Source organism: Carex rostrata, chromosome 29 (assembly GCF_964058835.1).
Source record: "Carex rostrata chromosome 29, lpCarRost1.2, whole genome shotgun sequence".
In the NCBI taxonomy this organism is placed as follows: domain Eukaryota; kingdom Viridiplantae; phylum Streptophyta; class Magnoliopsida; order Poales; family Cyperaceae; genus Carex; species Carex rostrata.
Window position 1 is genome coordinate 5,678,514 of NC_135946.1, and position 16,743 is coordinate 5,695,256.

The 16,743-nt window shown below is 30.4% G+C and overlaps 1 pseudogene across 1 annotated transcript; it reads left to right on the forward strand.

The window, feature by feature from the left end:
• Positions 1–315: 315 nt before the first annotated feature.
• On the forward strand, positions 316–2,028 carry LOC144546237 (AAA-ATPase At3g28510 pseudogene; annotated as a pseudogene). The gene is made up of 2 exons (XR_013508726.1): positions 316–768; positions 1,047–2,028. The product of XR_013508726.1 is annotated as an AAA-ATPase At3g28510 pseudogene (transcript).
• Positions 2,029–16,743: the final 14,715 nt, after the last annotated feature.

Sequence of the window (16,743 nt, forward strand, 5' to 3'; positions counted from 1 at the left end):
CTCTGAAAATAGCAGCCCCTCTGATTAGGTATTTTTAAATTAGGTAATTACTTAAAAATAGCGTTTAGCTTAATAGCCCCTTTAATTAGCTCCAATTAGCAATTACTTAAAAATTTCAACGAATTGAGGTGCATTTTATCTCTGAGTCCTGCACCATTTTTTCTGCTTTTATTATTCTTGAGGAATAACAGGATCCGTCAAATCACCCAAGCCGCCACAAAATGATTATCTAAGCAATAACACTGGTAAAGGCATACAAATTTTCATTCATTTTCATATCCTTGTGTGTGTTTCTAGCTTATTAACAGTACTGGTCAAGAGAAAAATCTAGAGAGAAGAAAAATAAGAGAAAATGGTAGCAATACCAAGTTGGGCTGGTGCTGGCTCGGCAATGGCAAGCTTCTTCTTCGTATGGGCCATAGTTCGCAACCACATGCCGAAAGAACTTCATTTCTTCATCTCTACTACTTTCAGAAAGGCGTTTTCTTTTCTCAACCCTTTCAATCATATCAAATTGCATGAATACGATGGCAAGCACATGAGGAAAGACGAGCTGTACTCCGCTGCTGAGGCATACCTCAGCTCTGCGTGCCTTGAGCATGCCCGGAGACTAAAGGCTGAGCTCAGAAGGAAAAACGACCGGCCATTCATCACCATTGATGAATACGAGGAGGTGACCGACACCTTTTGTGGTGTGACAGTGTGGTGGCATGCCTCAAAGCAGCTTCCCATATCAACAACAACAGTTAGCAACATGGAAGAACGAAGGTGTTGAAAATTTACATAACATTCCAAAATGACTCTCTCTATATTTTTCTTATTAATATATTTTACACTTGTATACAATTGCAAATCGTAAGTTTAATTATTAAACGGATTCCATAATATTCCAAGTTAATTTGTAAATGTACGTACTTGCCAAAGGCTTCAAGCTATTTTTTTCCAGATGCAGGTAGCAAACACTGTTCTGTTTTATTAATTAGTAAGACATTACTGGAGTAAAATTTTGTCTATTCCTAAATAATTTTTAAAATATTAATTAATAGGTTCTACCGACTCAGCTTCCACAAGCGCCACCGCAACTTGATAGAGAATGATTATCTGGAGCATGTCCTTACCAAAGGCCGTGCCATTATTGCACGCAATCGGCAACGAAGGCTTTTCACAAACATTGGAGGTGTGAGCCGCAGCATGGTATGGAGTCATGTAGATTTCGAGCATCCCGCTACCTTTGACTCACTCGCAATGGAACCCGAAAGGAAGAAAGCGATCATGGATGATCTTGTGATCTTTCGTGAGGGGAAGGAGTACTACAAGCATGTTGGCAAAGCGTGGAAGCGTGGTTATCTCCTGTATGGCCCACCCGGGACCGGCAAATCTACCATGATAGCAGCAATAGCCAACTTCTTAGAGTATGATGTGTATGACCTTGAGCTGACAGCAATCAAGAACAACACAGAGCTGAGGCAGATTTTTCTAGCAACAACCGCCAAGTCCATCATTGTCATTGAGGACATTGACTGCTCTCTCGACCTCACCGGTGAACGCAAGGACAAGAAAAAGAAGAAGTACAAGGATGAAACTGAGGCGCCACCATCAAAAGCTATCGAAGAAGTTGACAAAACCAACAAAGTGACACTTTCTGGGCTTCTTAACTTTATCGACGGGCTATGGTCGGCATGCGGAGGCGAGAGAATTATTATCTTCACAACAAACCACATTGAAAAGCTCGACCCGGCACTGATCAGAAGAGGCAGGATGGACATGCACATCGAGATGTCATACTGCACCTTTGATGCATTCAAGGTGTTGGCCAAGAACTATCTCGGGATCGAGAATCACCCTTTGTTCGATTCAATCAAGGAGCTTCTTCTCGATGTGAAGGTGTCGCCTGCAGATTTAGCGGAAGGCTTGCTAAAAAATTCTGGAATCAAAGATGTGGATGTGTACCTACAAAAAGTGATTAAGAATTTAAACAAATCGAAGGAAGAGGCAAAGAAAAACGCTAAAGACATGGTGGCCAATTAAAGGACAAATTCAAAGAAGAAGCTTTATTTTTTTTATAAAAAACAATAATATTTCTCATAATTTAATAATTGAAAGAATCATTTATATTATTCAAATGATCATTTAAGTAGTGCTCATAATTTACATATTTGTCATATGGATTTACATAATTAAATTATGTCTCATCAACGTTTATATAATTTTAGTAGAGTGAGTCTATGGTACTATGCATATCACGATTTGGCTCGTGCTACGGCTTAATATTTGAGTTTTCAAAATCTTAATAGTCGATCTGAACCGTTCATCTTGTTCTCCATATTAATGTGTTTGGAGACCAAATTTTATATTTTTTGAAATTTTTTTACTATTTTTTTAGATTTATTGAAAATCACTGTTTTTGGATGGTCCAGAATTTTCAAATCAAGTGATTTTCTAAATATCTAAAAAAATAGTAAAAAAATTTCAAAAAATGTAAAATTTGGTCTCCAAACACCTTAATATGGAGAACAAGATGAACGGTTCGGATCGACCATTAGGATTTTGAAAACTCGAATATTGAGCTGTAGCACGGACCAACCCATGATATGCATAGTACCATAGACACTCATTTTAGTAACTCTTTTTTGACAATTTTGACAATTCATTTAACTTAATTAAACCCAAGGTTTTATCAACCATATATAATAATATTTGGATTATTGATTCGGGTGTTACAATTTTTAAAAGACCAACAGTAATGCAAATTATCGATATATGAAGCTGAACAAACAAATAAGTCTTTTAAAAGTAGTATCAGCTCAACCACTAAGCAAACTATTTGAGTAATGAGAACATTAGTCTATTCATGTCTTCTACTTAATACCATTAATCAACCATGCATTTAACTGAAATACAAAATTACAATATATTTTTATTACATTTATATATATATTTTACAACAAATGTAATTATTAACATATATGTATTCTCAATTAGCATGTATAAATAAATAAGTGAATGAATAATTAGTACAAAACAATCTACATACATACTGTTATGGAATACATGATATTCTATAAATTAAGACATACCGTGTATCTTCCATAGTGACAAATGAATTATTCAGGTTTGTTTCAGCGAAGCTAAAAGTTCGTGATTCAGAAATAATTTGGGTGTAATTCGGAAATTTTTTGAAATTATTCGGAATAAAGAACTCAGTTCTGCAAGAAAGCAAAAAAATCCCAAAAAAATATGTTCTAGGAAAAATTCGGAAAGAATTCACGAATAATTTGTCAAATTTGGAAAAAAATTGTAAAATTCGCAAATTATTCAGGTTTAATTTAGTGAAAGTTTGATCAACCAAATAATTCGGTGTTCGGTTCGGCATCATAAAAAAAAACAAATTATTCAGATATAATTCGCCAATAATTCGCAAATTTTGTGACTACACAATCAGGTATCTTCTTCACCTTCTTATATTCAAAATTTTCTGATTTACCGGATCATAGACCAAAAGTGGTATCTCTTCTCTCCCAGTAGGATTCCACAATAATACGGCACAACTACTCAAGCATTAAAATCTAACAACATTAAAACGGCAATCGTTTGAAATAGGAGAGAGAACATAATGGATCAAAACATTAAATGTTGGCTCAGTGCTGTCAATCAAAATTGATTGCTCTTGCTTGCCACAGTTTTGAACTTTTGACTATAGCCTGAATGTAGAGAGAAATCTTTTTTGACTAGTGACTAGTGAGAGAGATTCTGCCAGAGATTTCTTTACTACTTTAGATCTCGTCCCCTCAAGCCTGCCACCACTGCCCTTTATTAGCATTCAATCCGCTGCAACTGATTGAACATCGTCAGCTTTTCATTGTACTTCCATCATAATTTCATGGTATGGATTGAACTCTACAAACATAGCAGCGGATGGGGAGACCTTTTTATTACCCCTTTTTTCTCTGTATTTTATTACGATTCTGTTTATAGTTCAATTTATTATTTTATTATTCAAATGTGAATTTTTTTTAATGCTTATTCATACAAATACAATTTGTTATTTATGTTTACGGTTAAGTTTATTATTTTATTCTTTCAAATGTGAATTTTGTTTACTAATAGAGTTTATTTTTGTTTACTAATTTTGTTTACTAATAAATGAAACAAGACAAGACGAGAGACGGGCTTTTAGATGGCTCAGTTAGTCTGTTGCTGTGAATGCCATCGCCTAAGTCAAAGTCATTCAAGTCCCGATTATCTCGGTTATCAAAAGACCATTCATCTAATTATTTCATTATTAAATGTCTGGATCCACAATTTCTGATTTTGTACTTTTACATTTAAAAAAAATAGGTGATAAAATTAAGGAACGTTTAATTCAACTAAGAAATCTGAAAGGCGCCAATTTTTTTTCTTTTCCTTTCGTTAGTAATTATAAGGAAAAAAAATGATCAAAAAAAAAAAAAAAATGAAGTGATGGGAGCTCGGTAGAGTGCATATTCTTGTAACTTCTAGTAAATAATTTGGATTGCTATCCTTGTAAGTTAAGTATTATTATGTGTACCGAATTTTAATTATATGATTTATTATTTAATCTTGCAATTAGTAAGTAAAAAAAAATGAACTAATTAAGTATTTTTGATTGAAGAAATTGGATTAGATACGACCAATTCTTATAATGATAGAAAGGTATCAAAAGATTTTATTTTGAACGTAGAAACTTTTAATTTGCAGTTTAATTAATTGATTTGTTTTCTATATTGGAAAAAAAATTATGGCACCTTTTGTACTCTAACAATTTATTTATTTCTAAATTGGATAACTATGTCAAAATAATTGTTTTTGGATGAATTAAAAAGAGAAATAATATGAATGTGTAATTATTCTGGTTACTTGAATTTAATCGATACATACGACTTCATTTCATCAATTCTAGTTATTTATTTCTCTATTGTTAAATACACAAATTGATCCTCAAAAGTAAAAAAATAAAATAAATAATAATAATAATAATTATAATAAATTTAAATCTGTTTATTATTCTTAGATCAATTAATCAGATTAATATATTTTTTTTAAATGAAGAATAAATTTGTTGGTAATTATTAAGAACTTGAATCAGTCTATAATAAATGAGATGTGAAATGTTCATTTAAACGTTGAGATGTGAAAGGTCCCAATACATTTCAATATCCGCTGCATTTTGATAAAAAAAGAAAAATTCTAAATGAAATCTATTGCATTCATCTCCGTTCAATTGAATTGAAGTTCAATCAGTTTCCATTTCATTCACAAGGCAAAGAATATCAATACCAATCAATTTGCATCCTCAGATGCAAGTTTAGTAGTGTGAGTGCAATATACATCTCAAATTGGAGACGATCCCAAGTAGCATTTGTTACTAGCTGCACAATATGTTCGTAACATAAAATTCTTAGAAGAACAAAGAACGACATCTACGAATACATATACGGATTGGAGAATTAACAGATATTGTATTCGTATACTAAATTTACAAATTGATCTAAAACTAAAATGTTATTCAATAAATTATTTTTTATTAAAAAAAAACTTAATACACATATATAATTCAGAGTTTCAAACATAATGATCAACAAAATAATATTTTTCTCATATAAAATTTATTATGTTATTAGAAAATATATATTTCATTAAAATACTTAATCACCAACATACTTATTTTTTCAATCAATGAATACCAAAACCTACATTCCTCTCTAGCCGTATATGATTCTAATACAAGCGGGTAATACAAATATAGATTATATGTATCTGTATATGCTTCGGAAACCATATCCTTATCTATATATGCAAAAATCGTATCTATACCCATAAATTATTCACATCTAAATATCTGAATCCGAAAAGATTCGAATAAGGATCTGAATACAGACAAATAATATCACTTGAGATAACTCAACTTTTGAGTTTATATATATGTATCGTAAAGCAATTAATTTCCTATTAATACATCGATATCCCTGCAAATCTAAATTGGTATCATTTAAAATCCGGCCCCTAATTTGATATCAAGTAAATAGTTAATATGTCAAAATTTGAGTTTATCTGGGTCTTCTTTTTCAAAGTTCAGATAACTTAATACCAAAATGACAACAATAATTAATGAAATTAACCTATCCATCAAGCATCAGCTGATAGTTTATACCACCAAGTGCCTTTTTATCGAGTGTCATTGTAGTGGCAGGTCAATTACTTCCACCTAGGCACTGAGAATGTCACCTGTGAGACTGCACATACCGAGTCTATACAAATCATGTAATTAAAAATGATTAAGGGGCTGCACCGCAACTGAATTATAAAAAACGACCCTAACAACCTTATCAATAGAGGCAATACGACCAAACAACCATCCTGCAAATCTTACACTGAATGGATGATGGAAAGATTCTTCGAAAAGCAGGACGAGACCAATGGAGAAATCACTTCAATCGTGATAGTTAGGGGTGGAGCCAGGCTTTCAAGTTATGGGCGACAAACATGAATGGAGATCAGTCATATAAAATTTTCATACTGCAAATGGGGTCAATATTTCCATATCTATACTATTTTACTTTATACTATATAGAAAATTGTGTATAAGTTCAGTTTTTTTTTTTTTTTTTTTAAATAAATGAAGGTCAATTGACCCTCATTCCTTGAATGTAGCTCCGCCTCTGATGACAACGCTAGGAGACTGAACAAAAAAACTTGCAGAATCTGGTTGCTTAAATAGCGAATGACTTCCCAAATTTTTTGTAAGTTCGAGGCAAGCTTCCGAGCCATCCGGAGGTCAACTCATAAGAAACTTGTAAGAGTGTCACACTCCGGAGTAACTACGGGTACGACAAACTGCCTATGCCTTAAGACGAATCCTACCACACACCATCTGAACAATAAATGGGGAATGGTCGAGCTAATGACATTAAACAACCACTGTTTTAAAAGCAATCCATGATTTAAATTTTTTTTTGCACATTTAAGTTTAGCATATCAAGTCTAGTAGAGTCATGTAAAAAACTAAACTGAACATAAATGCATACTCTTTAGTTCGAAGCAGAGACCATGTGATTTCACTACCAACTACATGCGTTTTGGGGCAGAGAAATTCACAAGAAGTTCGAGAAAAAATGTATAAATGTCATACCGCATGCGTTTGTGACAAATTAATTCACAAGAAGTTAGAGAAGAAATGTACAAATGCCATACTGCTTGCGTTTTGTGACAAATTGCACGCTATATGAATACATACTAGATCGACAAAGGAAAATGTGATAAAATGCACAAGTCCAAACTGATTGCGGTATAAATATGGGCATCATCTAATTTGCTTTTCCTTAAAAAAAATTCTTTAATTATTATTTTATAATTAAGATCAAAGATTAATTACACAACCATAATTGTCAGATTCTTGTACTAGTGGTGGACTCCTCCATAAATAATGTGGGGGACAGGTTCTTTAATAGTATATGAAAGCTATGGGTACGCAACCATATGTGATTCGCTCTCCGAACAAAAAAATAAAATAAAAATGTGATTCGCATGTGAAGATAATCAGATTTAATTTAATATACATTTATTCCACTGCCAAGATCTGGTGTTGTTGCATGTTCCCTTATTTATAACCCTGCCGATTGCGGTTTGATTGTATTGACCGCCCATCCTATATATATCTAATCTTATTGGTTTTCATAGTGTTGTTGGGATGTGTCTCATGACCTCTGATTGGTTTCTAGAGAATATATAGTACTTGTAGGGTATGAAATCAGAATCAATTAAATATGAGAATCATGAATACCGCATAGCATGTGTTTCGTTATATTATTTCATTTATATAGAGAAACATTTTAGATGACCCACAATTAAAAACGATACTTCTTCTAAAACCAAGGTTACATTTAATTTCTTACTGGGCCGTTAGAACCCGAATACACAAACAAGGCTTATAGTCACTAAGGCCACATTTAGTTTCTTTTCCACTATGAATCCAATAAAAATTTTACAAGTTGGGTTTAGAATTATGATCCGATAACCCATGAACTCAATTTTTACAAGTATGGTTTATAATTCAAACTTATAAAATTTATGGCATCCCGTGATGATAATATCCTACTTGAACCAAGGAAAACATATCTAGCAAGCTTTTCATAGAAATAACAGTATCATTTTCTTTATAAAAATATCATTTTATTTATAAAGAACAGTTTTTTTTTTTTGTTTTCTTTCTTTTTATAAAGAACAGTTTTGTTTTGTTTTGTCGTCTAAAGCTTTTCATATAAAGAATAATATCATTTTATAAAGAACCGTTTTGTTTTGTCATCTAAAGTATTCTTTAAAAAAAATATTATCTTAGAATACTCATTTACCAGCATCAGTAAGCAACAAAATATAACTAATAGTTTCTTCCATTTTAATAAGTTTTGTTTAACTTGTCAGGCAATGTCAGGATTTTTTATTTTTTTTTATTTTTTTTGAAATTTTGGATTTTAGATTTGATATTTATTAGGGAATGTTTTCATAATAATAACATAATTGAGGACCTTTACGAATAATCCATGACTTGACAAAATTAATTAAAATATAATATAATTAATAATAAAAATGAAAACACCATGCATGGATCATATCATTTATAAACTTATGAATGTGGAATTCCAGAACACAAGCATTGTTCTTAAATTGTTCTAACAACCTCCAGTTTATTGCAAATGGATGTATCCATTACATTTCCAATTGCATGAATCATCTATATATTATTAGTAACAAATTAAAGGAATCCATAAGAGAGGAATTTTAGTATCTTCCATTATATTGTGGCATCATTGATAAGAATTATATATTACCCCTTCTAAAAATAATATCATATTTACCGTTTTAATCTTAAAAACTCACAAATTTAACCATTTTATTGTCTTTTCTTTTAAAACATATTTTCCTAGTAATAAAATACTCATTTTATCCCTCATTAAAAATGAAAACTAGTATCATGCATATTTGAGAAAAATGTCCGTCTTTTAATTGGTTGGTTTCTGAAAGTAAATATAACGCTTACACAAGCATACATCTAAGTAAGTTTTGTACAAACTTATTGGGCCCCTAATTCATTAAGAGCCCATAAAAAAAATAAAATTTGACAAAAATATGCGTATGTAGATTGTCAGAACGAGAATAACAAATTAACCAAATACAAGTTACATTTTTTATTTTTATATTAAGCATGTAGATATCCTAATCCGCCAATGACTATGATTAACAGATAAATTTTCTGATTAAATATCAATCATGGAATCAAATATTTTGTTTCTATGCATCATTTTAATGTTTTTCTACGTGTAGAAGTCTAAATTTCTTTAATTAGACATACTCGCCACATGTAGAAGTCCTCTCATGTCTTCAATGAGGTCTCCAACATATGGTTAATTTATAAAATTCAAATAATTTAAATAACAAATTTGAGCACTTTTGAGAACAAAAATATCAGTACTAAATATTATGAAGCTAAGTGGTAGCAAGCTACCTAATTAGTTTAATTTGGATTGATCTTTGACTGATTTCTTCAAATTGTGTATATGCTAGCTTTTTCATTTTCATTTGGTTTCTTCCAGTGTCTTATTACTTAAAAAGTAAACATATGCAATAGGTTTCTAATTATTTTTTAATATGTCTGCAAATTAGCATGAAACATTTTTTAATATATCATATTTTTATGTTTCATTATATTGATTACATATATATAGAAACATTTTTTAGTTAATCCATTATTAAATATAGGTTGTGAATGCTATTAAGTAGTAGGTAGGAAACACCTTGCTTGATATTAATTGGAGGGTTGTTTTACCATGCAATTCGTGCTAATATGTTCTTATTTTCTTATTGGACCGTTAGATCATCCAAATACACAAACTAGGCGTATAGTTACATAGGTTACAGTTATTTTTTTAAAAATTGTGACAGCAATAAATATTACATGTTAGGTTTAGAACCATAGCCCATGAACTAATTAATATGGACAAATTAGAACATAGTAGCCAGACTTTTAAAATAAATTATTTACTAACTAGTAAATAATTGTATAATAATTTATTTGATCACATGACTGAAAAAAACATAATGTCAGTCCTAAGTTGTGATCTCCATTTAAGAAAATAATATTAGCAATTTCAATGAAAATACATTAAATTATTTCTTTAAGTGTAATGTTAACTTATTTCGTTTAATAAAGAGGGTAGTAAATAAGAAAAAAAAAATTCACTAGACTGAAAATTATAAATTAAAAATTTTACACCATCTTTTTTTTTAATAACAAAGAATGGTACCACATGTTGGCTCTTAGGATTGATAATTTTGAAAGGTATATATATAAGATGTTGTATTACTTGTGTATGCTAATTCCAAGTAAATAATTTTGCTTGGCCCCTTTTTCAACTTATTGTTGCATTATAATCAAATGGTTGAGCATATATGTAACATAATTGTATGAATTGTATATAGTCCTGTATGATTTTTTTAAAGATCTGCATTGCTAATGTTAGTCGCCCTCTCTTGTGTCAACTCGATCAAGGCTACTTCTAACTTTTCAGCAGCCGCTTATACTTCTACTTAACAATATGACACATTTGATCATTTTTTAAGCTAACAGAAGGTCAAGATCAGTGATGCAATCATTTGGATATTTATCGAAATTGAGATCACTTTTAAATTTAGATTGTTTTTAAATAGTGAAAATGCTATTTCATTTGGTTTCTTCCAGTGGCTTGTAAGAAGAAAGTGATTATTGTTAAAATTAAAGATATGCAAATAGGTTTCTAATTAATTTTAATTTTTCTGCAAATTATAATGAAACAATTTTGAGGTTATATATATATAAACAATTTAGATGATTCACAATTAAAAATGATTTTTGCATGCTATATATTAAGTAGTAGGTAGGAAACACATTGCAGTACATGCAGTATGCCACAATTTATTCAGTTTTATCATATTGTTTTGGTGCGCAGTACATGCAGTACTGCGCTGAACAACATCTGATGGACCAGATTTTATCTATAGTCGTGCTGAATTGTTGAATTTTGTTAAATTAATGTTTCATTCCAAACATCTTACCCTTGCAATAAAGAAATAGATTCGTTGTTTATGCATCAATGGAGCAAAGCAAGGCCCAAGCCCAAGCCACATTCAACCGTTGATGAGAAGAAAGTTCAATAAAGCAAGTCACAAATGAGTCGGAAATTAGGCTAATTTTGATATATATAGATTCTATCTTAATCAATGATTACATTTAAGATCAAATATTAGAAACAACATTCTACATATCTTTTGTGAAGTATATAAACGAAGTACTGAAGAACGCCATAAATTTTAGACCTGACACTTGGTACCATTTTTTTTTAATTAAAGATACCTCCAAACTCCCTATAATTAACTAAGAGAACATATATATCTATAATATATTATGAAAATATCCTTTCACAATTAAGTAAAAAAAAAAAACTTAAAATTATAAAAAATGGGAATTTTCATTTCGTCTTTAAACAAATTGGAAAATTATTCCATTGAAGTGTTTCACAATAGATAGCTACTTGTCAAGTTAATCCATAATTAGATCTAGTAAGGAATCACTAGTTCTTCTCCACTTTTCCATCAAAAGATGACATATTATCTGATTAAATGACTCAGATTTAATCTGAATTTAGATCAATCAATCACAGCCATTGCATCAACATGCAAAATTCTCAATATTCCAAAGTACCTTTTACTCAGCCAAGTTGATGTGTCTTTCTAAGTTATCCTCTGTACGACACCGCCCAAAAGTTTGGCATGCACATAAGGCCAAGCTCAAGTGTTTGGTGAGAAATAAAGGTATAATTTGGTGAGAAATTCAAGACTAGGTACAATTATTATATAATTTTTAACCTCAACTGATTTTTATTTTTATTTTTTCAAAACAAAACATACAAATAGAGGTGTTCGCCTCTTATTCCAACCAGCTCCGCCACTGTATAGAACCCTTTTGCATTTCAACAAGAGCAGCAGGATTATAATAAGTATTCACACAAATTACCCCCCCTCCGGGTCCGGATCTCCTAAAGTAATCTAATCTTTGAGTTTTGGATCGGGACTGTCCGATTCGAATTCTTTTGCTTGAGATTGCTTCATGATTCGAATTCATCTCTCAGGATGCATGTGCTCCACTTCGGATAAATTATCACGGAATCAAAATCGGATGGTTCAGATTTAAAATCCAATCTTTGGTTTACTTCACTGGATCTGAAACACCCCCCCCCCCCCCCCCCCCCCCCCCGCCCGAACAAAAATAAAAAATAAATAAATATCAACAATAACAGAAAAAAGTAATAAGTAGATGGATAATATTTTTATCCACAATGGCATATATTCCGTAAAATTGGTTTATTGTTCAACTAGGAATTTCTTTTTATTACAACTTTGTTTTCTTTATTGACGAATCTCTGTCGTGGGAGGCAAGATCAACAATTCCTTATCCATATCACGTGCTCCCTGTTTTATTCAGTGTAGTTTGCACACAATTACACAAAATAGGACACAGATTTTAGGTAAATTGCAATTTTTGCCACTTTACACACTAGTTATTGTTACTCAATTTCAGTGTTGTAAAAAACATCCATTTAGGCCAATTAATCATCCGATTAGTCGTTGGCGGTGATCAAACTGTTACAGATTCTTTCAAATAATCAGTTGATTATTTTCGATTATGTCCAATTATATATTCTCAATTATTCTCGAATAATAACTTGACGGTACCATATCCGTCCGACAAGCGCATACCGATATTTACAATACTGGTCAATTTTACACCGGAGTTTGTTATTTACGCCTCTCTTCGTTCTAATGGGAAAGATCTACCCATCTGTATTCTGCTGAGATTAATTTCCTCCTATAAAATAAATGTCGTTTACCGTTTCTTCTTTTTTTGTTTGTTAGAAAGCTAAAGGAATAATAATAAAAAAAAAAGATGCATATTTTTTTCTCTTACACAAATTTATTAACAAAAGTAAATTTATAAAACTCCAGATTTTCCTGTAAGTCTTGAAATCCCCAAATATTCCATACTTCATTTCGGCTCCAAACTGTTTAAGTTTATATTAAATTTTGCCCACATCAAATTATCCGATCTGAATATTCATTCCTCGACACTAAATTTTGGCCTAGTCTACCATAAATAAAGAAGTAATTTTCACCATCTGCTAATTTGGAACTTGATAGATTTTAAAATATCTTTCACTTTGCATTGCTTTAGGTTATGGCCCTGTTGTTGCTGGCATCTCCCATTTAAGTTGGTATTGATTTTGACCTTGATTTTGTTGAATTTGCATAATTAATAACATGACTAAATCGTTGGTGTTGGCTAAAGATTTAATATGTTAACAGGCGCTGAAGAGCAGGGCCAAGTTAGTTAGCAAATTATTAAGGATGCGCTGAAGATGCGTGTGTGTGTATATAAATATATATACAGAGAAGATATTAGATTGTTTTCTGGTTTCAAATTTTAAAAAAATCAAGCTGAGATTCTTAATATGTTCTCCATATCAAAATGTGTTTGGCGATCAAATTTTATTTATTTCTAGAATTTTGAAAGATAACTATTTTAATAAAAAAACTAATGAATAAAAAAAATTCCAAAAACAGTGGTTTTAGCCTAAATTCCTGCAATTGAAGTCCAATTTGGCCAAACCTTTGAGCAAAGCATAAAACGAAGAGAAAGAAAAAGAGAAAGAATCTGTTTACTTAGAGCAAAGCATAAACAAAAAGAGAGATAAAGTAAAAGATTATGCAACTTAGAGCAAAGCATGTAATTTGCAGAGGTCCGCATCAGTGTCATTTTGTATAGCTCTTTTCTGTTTGGTATAGAGGTGTGAAACACTGAGAATTGAAAGCTTCAGTCTACAAAAAATAAAAATAAAAACTTTAATGGAATAAATTAAGTTCGTAAGTAAATAAATAAGGATTTTTTTATTAGTATTTTATTAAGTTTGTAGAATTGAACATATAGCTTAGGTTTAGTATTATATTTAAGTGGTGCTTCCAGTTTCTACTAGACTTGAATAACATCCTTACAATTAAAACTTTCTTCTGTGTACCCAGCTGAGATCGATATTGAAATTACTAACATGCATGGAACATCTGTTTCAGCTATATTTAGATGGGAAAATATATATAGGTTCTTTGAATTATATTATTTTGATAGTTCAATAATGATTCATATAGATTATAGTCAATATATTGGTGTCAATCTCTTTTATAAGGAGTTAATTAATTTTAATTATTTGAAATATTTTTTATTATATATTTCTATTTACTGGACGAAACAGATACATATATACATAAATAATATTTCATGGACCAAATTTTCTAGTACCAAAATAATGACAAATAGTTGCCTATATTTATTGGAATGGTCAATCCCCTCCGTCTCATTAATTTGTATTGGTTTCGACTGTTCAAATCTAAATAGACGGGTTATTCTTTCTGATGATAATAATGATCAAATTAATATAGATGCACTAAAATATCGACTATTTTGTGTTTCATTTTATTGAGTTGTTTAGTGCGTATTTTTGTCCGATTTATATTTTTGTTTCCATATATAGCTTTGATTTCAAGTTGGTGCTCTAATAAATTAAAACTAGGTCAATGACATAGTCAAATTCATTTGAAAAGATCATCTCAAGTAAAAACTCCATTGTTTGAAGGATATTTTCTTTGAATGAGTTCAAAGAAAGATTCAATTTCTGAGTATGAGTGTCAGTTGACGGTTTAGTTTGAATTTTCTAAGCATCTGAGCTTGAGAAAATACCAATTGAAAGTGAATTATCCATCTCAAGTGCATCTCATTTGCTGTATTAGAATATATTACAATTAAGGTAAGTGTCAACTTTTCAGGAAATTAGAACGGGTTATAAATTAGGTAGTATCAAACTATCAATTATTGAGAAAAAATTACATGCACTAATTACAAATACAAACAAGAACTACCGGTGCTGTACTGAGCATAATAAATGGAGAAAATATGAAAAGTACAACTAATAGTTCATATAATTAAACTCCTATTTTACCATAAAATAAATGGAAAATATGAAAAGAAAACTGGAAGATACCAACAAGGACAAATAATCACAAAACAGCAAGCATATCAAAGTAGATTGAAAAGTTAATTTTCTTTTCTCTTTTGTAAATTTGAAGATTTAATTATTCTAAAGAAGTGGAGCTAATGGCAAGACGAGGAAATGCTTTTGCTTTTCGTAAAGAAGAAGTGGTAAAATGCTTTTGTTTTTCGTAATGTGGACACCCATATGTTTTATTCTTTACTTCCTCTTTCCTCTTTGATGATATGGAAATTCATTGCTTAAGTGACTAGCTAACCATTTGATACTTTCTACAAACATCGTTTTCTTTGCTGGCCGGGGCATAAAAAGTTGCTGAACATGAATAATTCTTGTAGTAAAAATTTATTGTAGATGTAGGATTTCTTAAAATAGCATGTAAAATTGAGATTGACTAGTATGGACTCTAAGGAGGGGTAATCGGTTGTCTTTTTTTTTTTTTTTTTTTCTTTGAAGTTTAGTGGGAAAGACTCACTAAAATATATATTGATAAAAAAATTATTAACATAGAGCCCAACAACTCACGGTGGTCGTCATGTACATTTAATAAATACCTACTCCTCTATTTTGCTATTTTGGTTGTCCATATCATCCATTTTAAAATAATTGACAAGTGGCAAAGAACATGCATATATGGGAGGTTTTGATACACGTAGATGTTTTGATCTGCTAACAGCTATGATTGAAAGATAAATTTTTTGATTTAATATCAGCCTCTAATCAAATAATATGTCTTCTTTTGATTAAATGTATTTTTTTTACAAGTAGAAGTCTAAATTTAGTTAGAAATATACTCGCCGCACATATTACCACACAATATGTTACAATTAAAATTGAATAGAGAACAAAATTGGAGAGAAAATCAATTTATTTATTTTCTTATTTCTCCTCTCTAGCTATCTCTCATTCCTTATTTTCTTATTTAAGAATTATGATGGATGATCAATTTATTTTTAAGAATATCAAATGCTAACATCTTTTAAAAAAAATTTATCAGCATTTGATATCTCCAAATTTAATACTACTCAATTTAAGCTAATTAAGTGAATCTTTTTACAATTTTACTTTTTCAATTTTGATAAGATAAAATATTATTTTTTATTAGTATATTAGGTTCGTATTTAATATCAGTTGTTAATCATATGGAGAATATATATTGAGGAGGGATTTGAGTAACATTAACTATAGTTGGTGCCGCAAAATAGAGCAATTAATTTATTAATACAAATTCACTTTCACAAAATATTTTTTATCCTATCGGCTTTTTCCTATGGGATGTATATATTTCTACAAATTATTTATCTTTTTCTTATCAAATCCCTTTACTTGCATCAAAGTTTGAAATTCAAATTGTAAATAAATTTTTTAATCTTCTTCATTTTATAATATGTTTTTGTTGCAATGTATAGGTACGATCCTAGCAATTTATTACAAGTTGCTTTATTTTCTTTTATTGGTGACTTTCTAGGATGATTCATATACTATAATTATTTGTCTTGAAATTTTAATCATAGAAATATAACGTAATTGTAATTTGAAACTGCAAAATTTACAAAAAATTGACAGAAATTAATTGATTTTATTTTTTAATCAGAATAGA